At 35.1% G+C, this 13,029-nt stretch overlaps 1 long non-coding RNA gene across 1 annotated transcript; it reads right to left on the reverse strand.

Moving 5' to 3' along the window:
- Positions 1–701: 701 nt before the first annotated feature.
- Positions 702–2,241, reverse strand: LOC127119163 (uncharacterized). Its single transcript, XR_007802686.1, has 2 exons — positions 1,802–2,241; positions 702–993 (listed from the first exon to the last, which is right to left on the reverse strand). It is a non-coding gene; the product is annotated as an uncharacterized LOC127119163 (long non-coding RNA).
- Between the last annotated feature and the right edge of the window lie 10,788 nt (positions 2,242–13,029).

Here is a 13,029-nt window from a genome sequence, read left to right on the forward strand (position 1 = left end):
CTGTTGCTTGGTTAAGTATTCATTTGTTTGGTTTTGCGTGATTGGATTTAAAGTCTTGGAACATGGCACATTTCATCTGGCTTAAGAACATTTGGTTATCTAGTCAAGTCCATATTTAGTCATGGTGTGTATTCATGCTCATGGTTGGTCAAGATCTTGGTTTGTGCTTGGTTCATTGGATAATCAGTTCCCAATCATTCTAGTTCATCTGGTCATTTCATTGTCACTCAAAGCCCATTCAATTGCTTCATTTCATTCATAGTATGCTCTTTTCCTCACATGTATCCATGTTCATTACAAAGATTCCATCCTTTGGCCAATTTTTGTTACAGTTGACTTTTGGTCAACTGTTGAATTTTTAGTCAACAGACCCCCGAGTCCATTTTCAGTTCATTTTATAATATTGCATCACTAAATTGCGTCTCCCTGTGTTTTTTTCATGCCTAAGAGGCTAGGTCCATTTCTTGGTCCGTTTTTAGGTCAGACCAACAAATGGACTGCCTTTTGGACCAAGGGACCAGGTCCAAAACCTAGTCATACCAGCAAACGGACCATCATTTGGACCTACACTTTTTTCCAATTATTCAACCACCTCATACATCATTTCGATTCAATTTCAAAACCATACAAACAATTACCGATTCAATTACGTGTGTTCGTTAAGCATCATTTCCATTTATTCAATTTCTAAAATACATTCATTCACACATAAACCACTACAATTCCAATTTCAAATTCCATCTTTTACATACAATTCCATACAAGATTTACACCATTTTATAAACCCAACTTTACATTCAATTTTATCTTACAAAATTTACAATTTAAATCCTACATATACAACAAGTCATGTTACAACAAAATTACAATAATCCAATGCATAGTTCCAATCAATTCCCAAACATCCAAGCAAGCAACTTTCAACAAGAAATTCCAATGCAATGATCCATATCTGTGTCCAAACCAAAGCAATTCCATAACAAAAATCATAACCTGCAAAAAAGGTATTCACATCTCAACAAATTTTCAGAATTTCTAACTGTTTTTTAAAACCTTCCAACAGAATTCCAACTCTATAACAATCCTTAACATAACTCAACAAATGGGGGACCTTTTTAACAACTTCTAACCTCCATCCATCTCATGAAGAATTCTCTCTAACTGCACCCTTCAATCATCTGCAAACATAACCATTCTAACTAACTACCTCTCCCTTCAATACAAAAATTCAAATGAATTGAACCCTCAAAACCAAACTCTAACTGAATACATAACCAACTCTAACTGCCATAGCAACTCTGAACCGACTTTCTCTAATCTTCAACAACCTCCCAAAAGAGATAACTGAAAACTCCTCAACATAACCTCTCATAACGAATTTTCTTGAATCTTCAATCACCATGCTAACAATAAAAAACCAACTGATAACAGGTCTCTCAAAGAGGATTCTAACTGAACTCTCTCAAACACCTTCGAAATTACCCTCTCCCAATCTCCAACATTCCATCCCAACTTTTCTACCAAGCTCTCAAACTAACTCCTAACCGATTCTAAACCATTTTCCAATCACCCTCTAACAGAATTCAACAAACTCATAACTAACTCCTTCAATCAACCTCCTTCTTCCGATATCCAACCTCTTCGATCAACCTTTAATAGAAATTCAGAGAAAAAAAAGCTCGAAGAAGTAATTTCCAAGAATTCACAAAAGATCTCGATAACAGAAATGGAAGTGAAGGAGAAGGAATAAGGAGCCTTCAAAGGAGCAAAAATAGAAACAAAAAATGAAGGAGATGCATACCAATTCACAACGCATGCATCTGAACGTCTTCATTTTCATCTCAATGCAACACACATGAATCTGAATATCTTCATCTCCATCTCAAGGGGAAATGCACTAACGTGAAGCTTCATCTTCATCTCAATCAACCACGAACAGAAGAGTACATCGGATGTTGAGATGAGATGTTCATTGAGTTGCGAATGCCACTGAGCATTTTTTTCGACACCGTGAAAGTTGTCCTTTATTCTTCTTTGAACCGATGCCTTTCTTGTGAAGGTGCTTCTATGGAGGCAGATCTTGGGTGGTTGTTCTTGAACCCAATTTGGATATTTGGAGGTTGGGCCTTTGGTCCAAAGCAACTTTCGTTGCACACCTCCCTTCAATTAATTCACCCTTGGTCTAATGATGTTCTTGCTAACAATCCTGAATCCCTTCTTTGATTATGTTTAATTTATATTAATTGCAATTAATTTTTTGTGTTTAACCATTGCTTCTGATTTTTCTTGTTAGGGTTTAAATTAGGATTTTTCTTGATTTTTGTTAATTAGGGATTAACATAGTTATGTTTATAATTAGGTTAATTCATCATTAGAATTAATTAGGTAATTAGAATGTGATTTAGATTTAATCATCATGTTAATTACATGTTTTGATTTTTTTCAGAATTAATTAAATTGTAGTTAATCATGCCATTGAGTAGTATAATTTACCATTAGGTTTTAGTTAACTCTTTTTTCCATTTTTATTCATGATCGATTAATATACTTAATTGTGGATTTTTATCATGATTCATTCTTTAGTTAAATTTTCATTCAATTTGCTATTACATTGTGATTGACATGTCCATGTTCATGAGAAGCAATTGTGATTTAGATTATCAATTTGCCTTTGGATTAATTTGATCCATAATCCATGTTTAGGTTAATATTTCGATCATTAGATTTAATGTTCATTTTAATTATCTATTTAATCGATTCATTTGGTTTGTGGTCATCTTATGAAAATTGAAAATTCCATTTCAATTTATGTGATGTATGCCTTGTATATGTCTATTTCATTTGCCACGATCATGTGATTAGTCTTTGATTATTTGTCTATGATTAATCCATTTCCATTTGAATTGATTAAATCCATTTAACATGTTTCCATTTGGTGCACCATTTTTGTTTGCTTTATTCCATACTAACTTTGTGTGTTCGTATGCTTACATGACCTTTGAGACTTGAAGTTTGGATCCAAGTTACTTTGTCTATCATGGTCTTTAATCATTCATTTTGCCTTGTATTGTTTGAGGATATCATGTCACTTGATTGTTTTAGGCACGGTGCTTGGGTTGTAACTTGCATAGTTTCCATTTCATTATGATGAATTGTTTAGAACCATCCCCCCATTGTGGGTCATATGTCCCCCCTTCCCATGCAAGTCTAATATCTTAGGTTTACATTCCTTTATAGCTTACCATGCATGCAAACTAAAAAGAAAAAACAAAATAATAAAAACAAAACTTTTCAAAATACAAAAAGCATATTTGATCCAACGCCAAGTGTTTTTCCAAATAAATTCACTTAATAGCAACACGGGTGCTTGATTAAACGTCAAGTATATCATTCCATTATCCATGTAATTTCCCATTCTATTATCAAACTATCTCTATCTCTACCTCCATTCTACACACACCTTTTTCAGAATAAAAGTCAAACACTTGATCTAACTTCAAGTGCCTTTTCAAAATATTTTCTCAATAATCTGGAATGCAAAAATAGGGTGTACGTACTTGTACACAGCATTCAGGTACTTAGGTTGTTGGTTGTACCTAGCTTATGGCCTGATGCTTGACTTCTTCCTCAAAACATCTAACAATAAAACAAGTTCAATCTGGTGCTTTGAGAGATAAAAGTAGTGGTTAGGATGCCACTGTCCTCTCAACTCCCGAGTATTCTAATTGTTGGTTGTAGTTTGCCAAGGGTTAGATACTTGTCTCCCTATAAGTACCAATGATTAAACTTGCCAAATCATTTCATAAATCAAATCTTCTTTTGGATGAAAAAGAGTGGTTAGGATGCAATTGTCCCCTCAACTCTCAAGTATTCAGATTGTTGGTCGTACTTAGCCAAAGGTTAGATGCTTGTCTCTATACTAAAATAAAACCCAACCAATCAAATCATTTTCTGCCTTATGGCATCTTTCAAACATTTTCAGAAAGGGCGTGTTACTTCCATTCTACCGTGAGTGGCGCTTAAACTCCATGCATGAGAAACTAATGTTTAACTGCTAGAATGAGATCCAAGTGCATCCATTCTATCACAAAAAAACAAACATTTAATGCTCACATGCTCGAGCATACAAGCAAGTGGATTGTAGAACGCGAATGTTAACACTGTTCATAAAGAACAATCAAACAAATACTCTATTTTGTGAGTTGAGCTATGGAGCTCTGACTTCCTTATTGCACGAATGAGGATACGTAGGCACAAGGGTTTGAAATCTTGGCGAGCACACTAATTTAAAACTTGTTTTCTCTTCCCATCTTATTTTTATTCATCTCATTTCTCGATAGCAAGTAACATTCAGATAAGCGATATTCATACGCATGATACAATCTAGTGGTTCCCATCTACGATGGATGTGAGGGGTACTAATACCTTCCCCTTGCATAACCGACTTCTGAATCCACTCTTTGTTGCGAAGACCATTATCTTTGGGGGTTTATCTCTATTTTCCTTTTCCTTTCGAATAAATAAAATTCGGTGGAGACTCTGTATTTTTCGTGGCACGACAAGAGGCATGTAAGTTAACCCTGCTGGTGTGCAAGGCGCTATGTTGGCCAAATTTCTGTCGAAATTTATTTTGTCTACATGGTTCACTTCTTCCATGTATTATCCTTTATCAACCTCAATATTCTCGACTATCTCGTCTTCACGCTGGATTTCTATCCTTTGGTGGAGTGACGAAGGGACTGCCCTCACTCCATGTATACATTCTCGCCCCAATAACAAGTTATAACTAGCCCTTGATGCTATAACCATGAAGAATGTGGGTCGGGTTATATATCCCATTATTATGTCCATTTAGATAACTCTCATAGTTTGTCTAGTCTTACCCTCATAATTGGAAAGCACCACGTTATAGAGCCTCAAGTCTGTATCGAATTTGCCTATTTTGGCCAACAAAAAATGAGGCATCAAATTCACAGTTGCCCCACCATCCACCAGAATTTTGTTCACCGTAGTGCCCTCGACTTTTGCCCTTATAAATAGAGGCTTCAAATGGCTTTTTCATACCCTCATGGGGGCCTTTCAAAAACGCATTTTGTTCTTCAATACATTTTTTGTTCATCATAAAAGTAACATATTGGCTTGTGTTTCGCTAGCTCTTCCTCCTCACAATCTTTAATCTCAACAACTTCTGTCACACATTTGTACTCCCTAGGGAGCATAGAAACTACATTGCACAACACGTCAAAATCCTCTTCCGACCTAGAATCGAAATTGTCTCACTAATTCATCTTCCTTCGCCTTCTCTTCTTCCTTGACCTTTCCTTTCGACTACTTATCTTAGGATAAAACAATTTCCTTCCCATTGGCTTCTTCGCCTGGTCATTTGTTCAATTTTGATGTTACTTATTATTGCTTGACTCTACACCATCCCTCTTAGCTTTTTTCTTTCTCTAGAATGTCCTCTACTACGTCCTAGACATGGGATTTTTTCCTTTGTAATTAATAGCCCATACGAGCGCCTCTTTGACATTTGGAAATTTTCTCGATAAGTCATATAAGACCTTTTACCCATTTCAAGTTCCTCCACTTAGGGTCTCCAGCTTTCTCTTTACTAGTAGGTTTGGTCCACCTCCCTTGAGGAGCATTGAGCGTAGGTCTGTAAGTATTAGGTCGGACCTTCTGCTGAGCAAGGACATGTTCCTTCTTCAGGGGCACCCCCTCTTATCGAAATAAAATTGGGGCATATTCTTCCTCCAATCTCCCTCTCTTTTGCTTGTTGGGCGCTCTTGACCTTTCTTGCAGCTTTCTCATCAAATACAACACTGCATCGAGGACACATAATCCCCTATGAATCTTCAGCCTTGCACCTGTAGAAAAATTCTACAAGTCCTTCACCAGCCTTCAGGTACACAACTTCAATTTGATTTTCACCTTCCCCAAACTTAGCCATGTCGAAATCTTCAGCAATTTCAACCAAGTTAATCGTCACGAACTCTATATAGCTAGCATCTTCGACTTGTAAAGGGTTAGAGTCAATCTTCATTGGAGTCTTTCCTTTAGCAAACTTCAACATGCGTTCATTCAGTGTGTTCTGAACAAGATCCCTAAAAAGAAAACATTGTGATGTCTTATGCCCTATAAAACTATGATACTTACAAAACCCTCATTTCTTTCTTTGTTCTAATGGTGATACTTGTCGCATCTCGAAAATAAGATTCCTCGCGATGGTCGCGGAAAAATAGTTCGAACAGAGTCGCCACCAAACTTTATTTATCCCAATAAAGGAATAGGAAAATATAAATAAAACCTTTGAAAAATAGAATAATGGATGTCGCAACCATATTCGGGTTCGGAAGTCGATTACGCAAGGGGAAGGTATTAGCACCCCTCACGTCTATTGTACTCAACGAGAACCTTTTAGTTCTAATTTGCGATTTGAATGTTATCTAAATGTTGTTTGTTTTCTTCTAGTGATAAAGATTGAAAAGAGATATGGATGGAAACCTCGGAAGGGGGGAAAGGGAGGTTTTTTATTAGTATGCTCACAAAGATCTAGCAATCTCCTGCATACGTGTCCTTATGGGGCAATAAGGAAATCAGAGCATTCGTAGTTCGAGGAACTACAGTTTATTGGTGTCTTTTAATGAATGATTATTTAGATTGCATTCTAAAGGCTAAACATTGGCTTGTCTACTCTCGGCGGAGGCTTAAGCACTCGTTTGTTATGCACGTTAGAAGGGATTAAACAATGTTCTTTCTAAAAATAGTTTTAATAACACGGGGGTGACAAGTTGGTTTAATATGTTGGATGTTTGGTTTGATTGACTTCGATCGCACAGGGGCTAGAAAAAGATAGATTTGATGTGTTAAGATGTTTTGTAGGATGATGATTACTCGGATGGTCGAGTAAGGCAACTCGTATCCAAATAGTCGATGAGAGGAATCAAAGGCTCTGGACCATCTCCCTTTTCATCCTTAATTGAAAAAGTTGATAATAGTTAAGGTGTTTTAAATGGATGACGAATACTCGAATGGTCGAGTAAGGCAACTCGTATCCAAGTATTCGGGAAAGGGAATAGAAGGCTCTAGACCATTTTCTTTTTTATCTAAGTTTTTGTGAAAATAGGTTTGTGTATGGTTGATATTTTTAGATAAACGACAAATGCTCGAATGGATGAGTAAGGCGACTCATATCCAAGCATTTGAGGAGAGGAATCGAAGGCTCTAGACCATCTCCCTCTTTGTTTTGTTTATTATGAAAATAGTTTGATTTAATTGGGTTAGAAGTTTTTAAGTGAAATGACAATTGTTTGACTAATTGAGTAAGAGAACTCATATTCAAACAATAGAGGAGAGGAGTTGAAGGCTCAAAATCATCCCCATTTTCATCTCTAATGAAATGGTATTTAATCGTGATAAGGTACTTTAATTGATTTGAATAAAAATACTTGATGTTGGATCGAGGTTTTAAATTTGTGTTTAAGGATAAACTGGATTATATTTGGTGAATCAATCATCTAATCAATTAATTAAAATCTAATAGGTCTCGTTGTAAGAAAGCCCAAGAGTAAGCTATGTGAGGTTGATGGCGATGCTAAAAGCAATCAACTTACAAAGATGTTTGAAAATGGGGGCTCAATATTGAATCGAGAAACATGTGATTTTAATGGTTTATCATGATTTTGTATTGATGATGAAATGGAATGGAATCAAATTTATATTATACAGAGGTAGTGGAATGATGATGAAATTGTAATAGTGAAAGAAAATTGTTAACTTCAAATTAGCAAAATTAATTTATTAAAATTTGGTTAAATTGATTAATTAAGATTAATTAATATTAATTATCAAAATTATTCAATTAAATTAAATAATCAAGTTAATTAAAATTAATTAATAGTAATTAACTAATTGGACAAATTTTAATTAATCAATTTGTTATAATTAAAAGAGAAATAATTAAGTGACGATGTCGATTTAATTTGTCACAATGTGCTCAAGAACCGATTTGTGCGAAATGACAACATTATTAAGGTCATACACAAGATCATAACACGGTGAAGCATCATCTTTTGACTTAATGAGATTTTGGCGGCATATCGGCATAAAATTGTTGAACCCGCAGGTTTAATCTGATTAAAACGTATTAGAATGAAGTAAAACATTGAAACTAGCTACTCACATTATTTACTGTGCTATTTACCAAAATTAACATACATCGTACAACGTCATAGACTCAAGCAGTCACACAGTAAATGTTATATTATCGAATCGGTAAACACACATTTGATTCAAGCTATTATCAACTTAAATACGTTCCAAGTAGGTTCATCACCTTATGACAATAACTCTCAGGTAAACACACATTTGATTCAAGCTATTATCAACTTAAAACAAATAGCAAAGCCATTGCAAATAATATTAACCACGCAATAAAGCTATTAGTGCAGATAAGCTATTAACATAAGCTATTAACAACCTTCAGGTCAAGTTATATTAACACACTCAATAAACACATTTCAATCAATATTGACCACACAAAAAGCAAGTTGATATACAAGGAACAACACAATCACAATGCCATATAATGAAGTCAAAATTAGGACTTGTTCATTGTAGTGTATCATATGAACCAAAGCATAAACTGAAAGTTACTGTGCACCGTAAACGAAGATAATAGCGTTGTCGGAAATTTGTGGTGGAGTGTGGATCGTGACGGGTGTAAACATTTCCGGCGGGATTATATTATGGTGTCTTATTTTTTGGATGATTTGAATAACGTTGAAATATGGTTGACGGTTGATCGAAAGGTGAGTCTAATGGTGAGCAAAAAAAAAGATCCAAGCCTCTCTTCCTCGTCTCCTTTGTGACCTTTGGGTAAACTCATGAAGAATATCTATGTGTCTGGCCAACTTTTGTGTTATAGAAGTAGCTAGTCCAGCATATGCAACACATCTACTCATGGAATCATTTATTCCCACTAGTTTCTCGAGCAAATATCGGATTTCCATTTCCATGGATTTCCAGGACCTACTGGACCCAACAGGTGGTGAGCCAGCGTCAACATACCCTCTTTGAGTAAATATAGCACCGAGCTTGGCATAGGAGGAAAGCTTGACATTGAGATTTCCTTTGATCTTACGCGTTTCCTTTTGAAGTTCTTCCCAACCCAATTCCTACAAATCCAGATTTGAATTCCTTGTTCGGATCTTTTTACGGGTCGATGTTGAAGTTATTGAAGTTGAGGTTTTGGTGAGATACGAAGGGGTGCAATGAAGATGAGAATAGACGTAAGCTATTGGAGGTCGGAAATGGAGGGAGTATGGACGGAATTGTGTGAGTCGTGGTGGAGGTGTGAAAAATAAAAGGATGTGGTCGGTGGTGCAAATAAGAGGAATGAACAATATGTTCTCCTCTTTTTCTTATTTACCAGAATGACATTGAGAGGGAGTAGATTTCAGAGAGAGAAAAATTATTATTTTTATTACTATCCGGTCACCTTGGGCACGTTTCCTCACATTAATGGCCCCAAAATTCAAAATATCATCACCTCCCCAAACATCTTGCGCCACGTGTATGGACTAATTGGAGGAATATACTCCGATTTTTCTAATTTTATTATGAATTCAATTATTTAAATAAAATTTTCTGATTTTATTTATTATTATTATTATTATTATTATTATTATTATTTATTTTTTATAATTGGTGGATACAAACACACCTAGATAACCAAAATGGACCATTGATTAATTTGGATCTAACAGTCAAGATCGAATCAAAGAAACACACAAAGAAACATACATTGTTAGATGATTTAAGATGCCTATAAAGTCCTTTTTAGATGATTTAATTGATCTAAATAATTTAAATCTATTAAATCAAATAAAATTCACATCTTCTAGAATAAATACGATAAAAATAGAACAAAGACATGGGAAATTCTATTTAATTATCCCAATTAAGTTTACAAGAGAATAAAAATAAAACGACTAATTATGAATAAAAGTTGGGCACAAAAGTGCCCGAAAAAATAAACTGTATGCATTAAAATGATAATCACTAAATAAACCTCTCGGAAAAATACAACGTTTGGCTTAATTTTGAAATAAATTTTGGATGGTTAAATAGGCATAAACTGATCAAAACGCGACTAAAAAAGTAGTCGAAAAATATAACGAGCACACCAGGTTAAACTATGTGAACCGTAGATTAATATTACTGATGTCTGCAAGCTTGATTTCGAAACTTTTCACCCGCTGATTTTGCATGTACTTGAGAAATGATTTAACCCATTTGTTTGTATATTCAAGAATTTATTCTGACTGATAATTTAGGTATTATTTATGATGAAATGCATGTCATGATATATAGATGATGCAAACTAAAAATAAAGTCGAATGCATGAAGAATTTAAAATGCCCAGACAAAATTAGGGTATGACAGTTGTCTCTATTTAATTACCTTGAACTAGAATGTATGAATGACAACAGTCTTCGTACATTCATGATGGAAGATAATAAAATACGAAAAGACCCAAATTTTGTTCTTTGAAATGTAAAGATGAAATGCAAAAAGAAAATGTAGTGAGAAATACGGTAAGAATGGTTATCATGAGGTAAATGAAACAATCAAGACTCTCTGAGCATCGTCATAATAGTATATTGGATGACATAATCGAGATATTCCATCAATGGAATGATACCTCAACTGTATCTAAGATTTTATGAGCATTAACAAAGCAGTGTCTTGAACTGAACATACGAAATTCTCTGAGGATCAACGAAGCAGTATCTTCCATAATATAATCGAGGTATTCCAACAAGGGAATAATACCTCAACCGTTTCTAAGACTCTTCGAGGATACTAGAGCAGTATCTCAATCAACCCAAATGAGATTCTCCAAATACACGAAGCAGTATCTCAAACAGATAAATTAGACTCTTCAGATAAATGAAGCATTATCTCCAACAAATAAATGAGATTCTTCAGATAAATGAAGTAGTATCTCTAACAAATAAATGATATTCTTCATATAAATGAAGCAGTATCTCAAACGGATAAATGAGATTCTTAAGATAAATGAAGCAGTATCTTAAACAGATAAATGAGCTTGTTCAGATAAATGAAGCAGTATCTCAAAAAGATAAACGATATTCTTCAGATACATGAAGCAGTATCTCAAACAGATAAATGTTAGGGGAAAGAATTTAGAAAAGGCTCCATTTGGAGGAGATTTACTGGCAAAGCTCTGCAGGGGAAAAGCTCATAAGAGACTTTTTAGGGTAACCTCTGCTTGGGGAGCAATAAAGGAAATGTTGGGGAATATCATTATCAACTATTAGGTTGAAGAATGACTTACTGGGAAATAATTCCACGAGCACATGCGGGGTAATATCTTTATTTAGAGAAATACAACCGACTTGAATGAGAATTGTTTGTGATGCACGTGATTGACCCTGGATCCTAAATTATTTTATGTTTTTTTGTATGATGCTCCACTTCGGGTGGAAATACCATACATGGAATGATGCATGCAATTGCTGGGGATATTTAGATATGCATGTAGGAATGCAAATAATTTTTTTTTCATTTTTGATGAAACTCCCCATTTGAGTAGGAATGTTATGCATGGGTATGTTGATGATTGATATGATTGTGTTTGATGAACTTTCCTATTTTGGTAGGAAAACTATGCATGAACTGATGCAGATGATGCATGTGGGAATGCATTTGGGTATTTGGAATTTTTTGTAGGGTTTTATTTTTGTTTCCCACGATGGATTGTTGGGGAATGTCATCATCAAAGGGTTGATGGAAGATAGTGAATGTCATCATCAAAGGGTTGACTGAAAGAAATTTGGAGTCATCAAAGAGTTGATGGAAAGAAGCAAAGAAAGGCATCACTAAAGGATTTGTGGAAAAGAATATGTCATCATCAAAGGGTTGATGGAAAGAAGTAAAGAATGTCATCACCAAAGGGTTGGCGGAAAAGAATTTGTCATCGTCAAAGGGTTGATGGAAGAGATTAAATATAGAATATCATCATCAATGGGTTGATGGAAAATAAGTTGTCATCGACAAAGGATTTAGGGAAATAACTTCACTAAGGAGTGGCGTCGTCAAAGGATTGACGGAAATAATTAAAGGTTGTTATCACCAAAGGGTTGGTGGAAAAGAATTTGTCATCGTCAAAGGGTTGACGAAAATAACTTCACTAAGGAGTGATGTCGTCAAAGGGATGAAGGAAAGAATTAAAGCATATCATCACCAAATGGTTGGTGAAAAAGAATTTTTCATCGTCAAAGGGTTGACGAAAAAGAAATTATATATTGTAATATCATCATCAAAGGGTTGACGAAAATAACTTCACTAAGGAGTGACGTCGTCATAGGGTTGACGAAAAGAATTAAAGGTTCTCATCACTAAAGGGTTGGTGGAAAAGAATCTATCATCGTCAAAGGGTTGACGGAAATAACTTCACTAAGGAGTGACGTCGTCAAAGGGTTGACGAAAAGAATTAAAGTCTGTCATCACCAAAGGGTTGGTGGAAAAGAATCAGTCATCGTCAAAGGGTTAACAGAAAAGAAATTATATATTGTAATATCATCATCAAAGGGTTGACGGAAAGAACTTCACTTTGGAGTGACATCATCAAAGGGTTGATGGAAAAGAATTTGGCATCATCAAAGGGTTGACGGAAAGGATTTATATATTTTGCAATATCATTATCAAAGGGTTGATGGAAAAGGATTTTTTTCTCGTCAAGAGGTTGACGGAAAGAAATGTGTTATGTATGCGTATGGTGCATGTTGATAAAAACTTCTCGTTTCATCGAGAGAGCTATGCATGTGCGTTGTATGCTATGCATGTGGGAATGCATGAAGGTGATTGGTTTTTAGATTAGTCAACATTTTTCAAGGGTGAGATTATTTTTAGGTACGAATGTTGACTGGATTTGATTTTATGAAGATGCCAGCAAAGTGGACTTTTAGTGGCTGCCAATACGGATTGGACTTTGGTTTTGGA

The sequence above is a fragment of the Lathyrus oleraceus genome, chromosome 2 (assembly GCF_024323335.1).
Source record: "Lathyrus oleraceus cultivar Zhongwan6 chromosome 2, CAAS_Psat_ZW6_1.0, whole genome shotgun sequence".
Classification (NCBI taxonomy): Eukaryota; Viridiplantae; Streptophyta; class Magnoliopsida; order Fabales; family Fabaceae; genus Lathyrus; species Lathyrus oleraceus.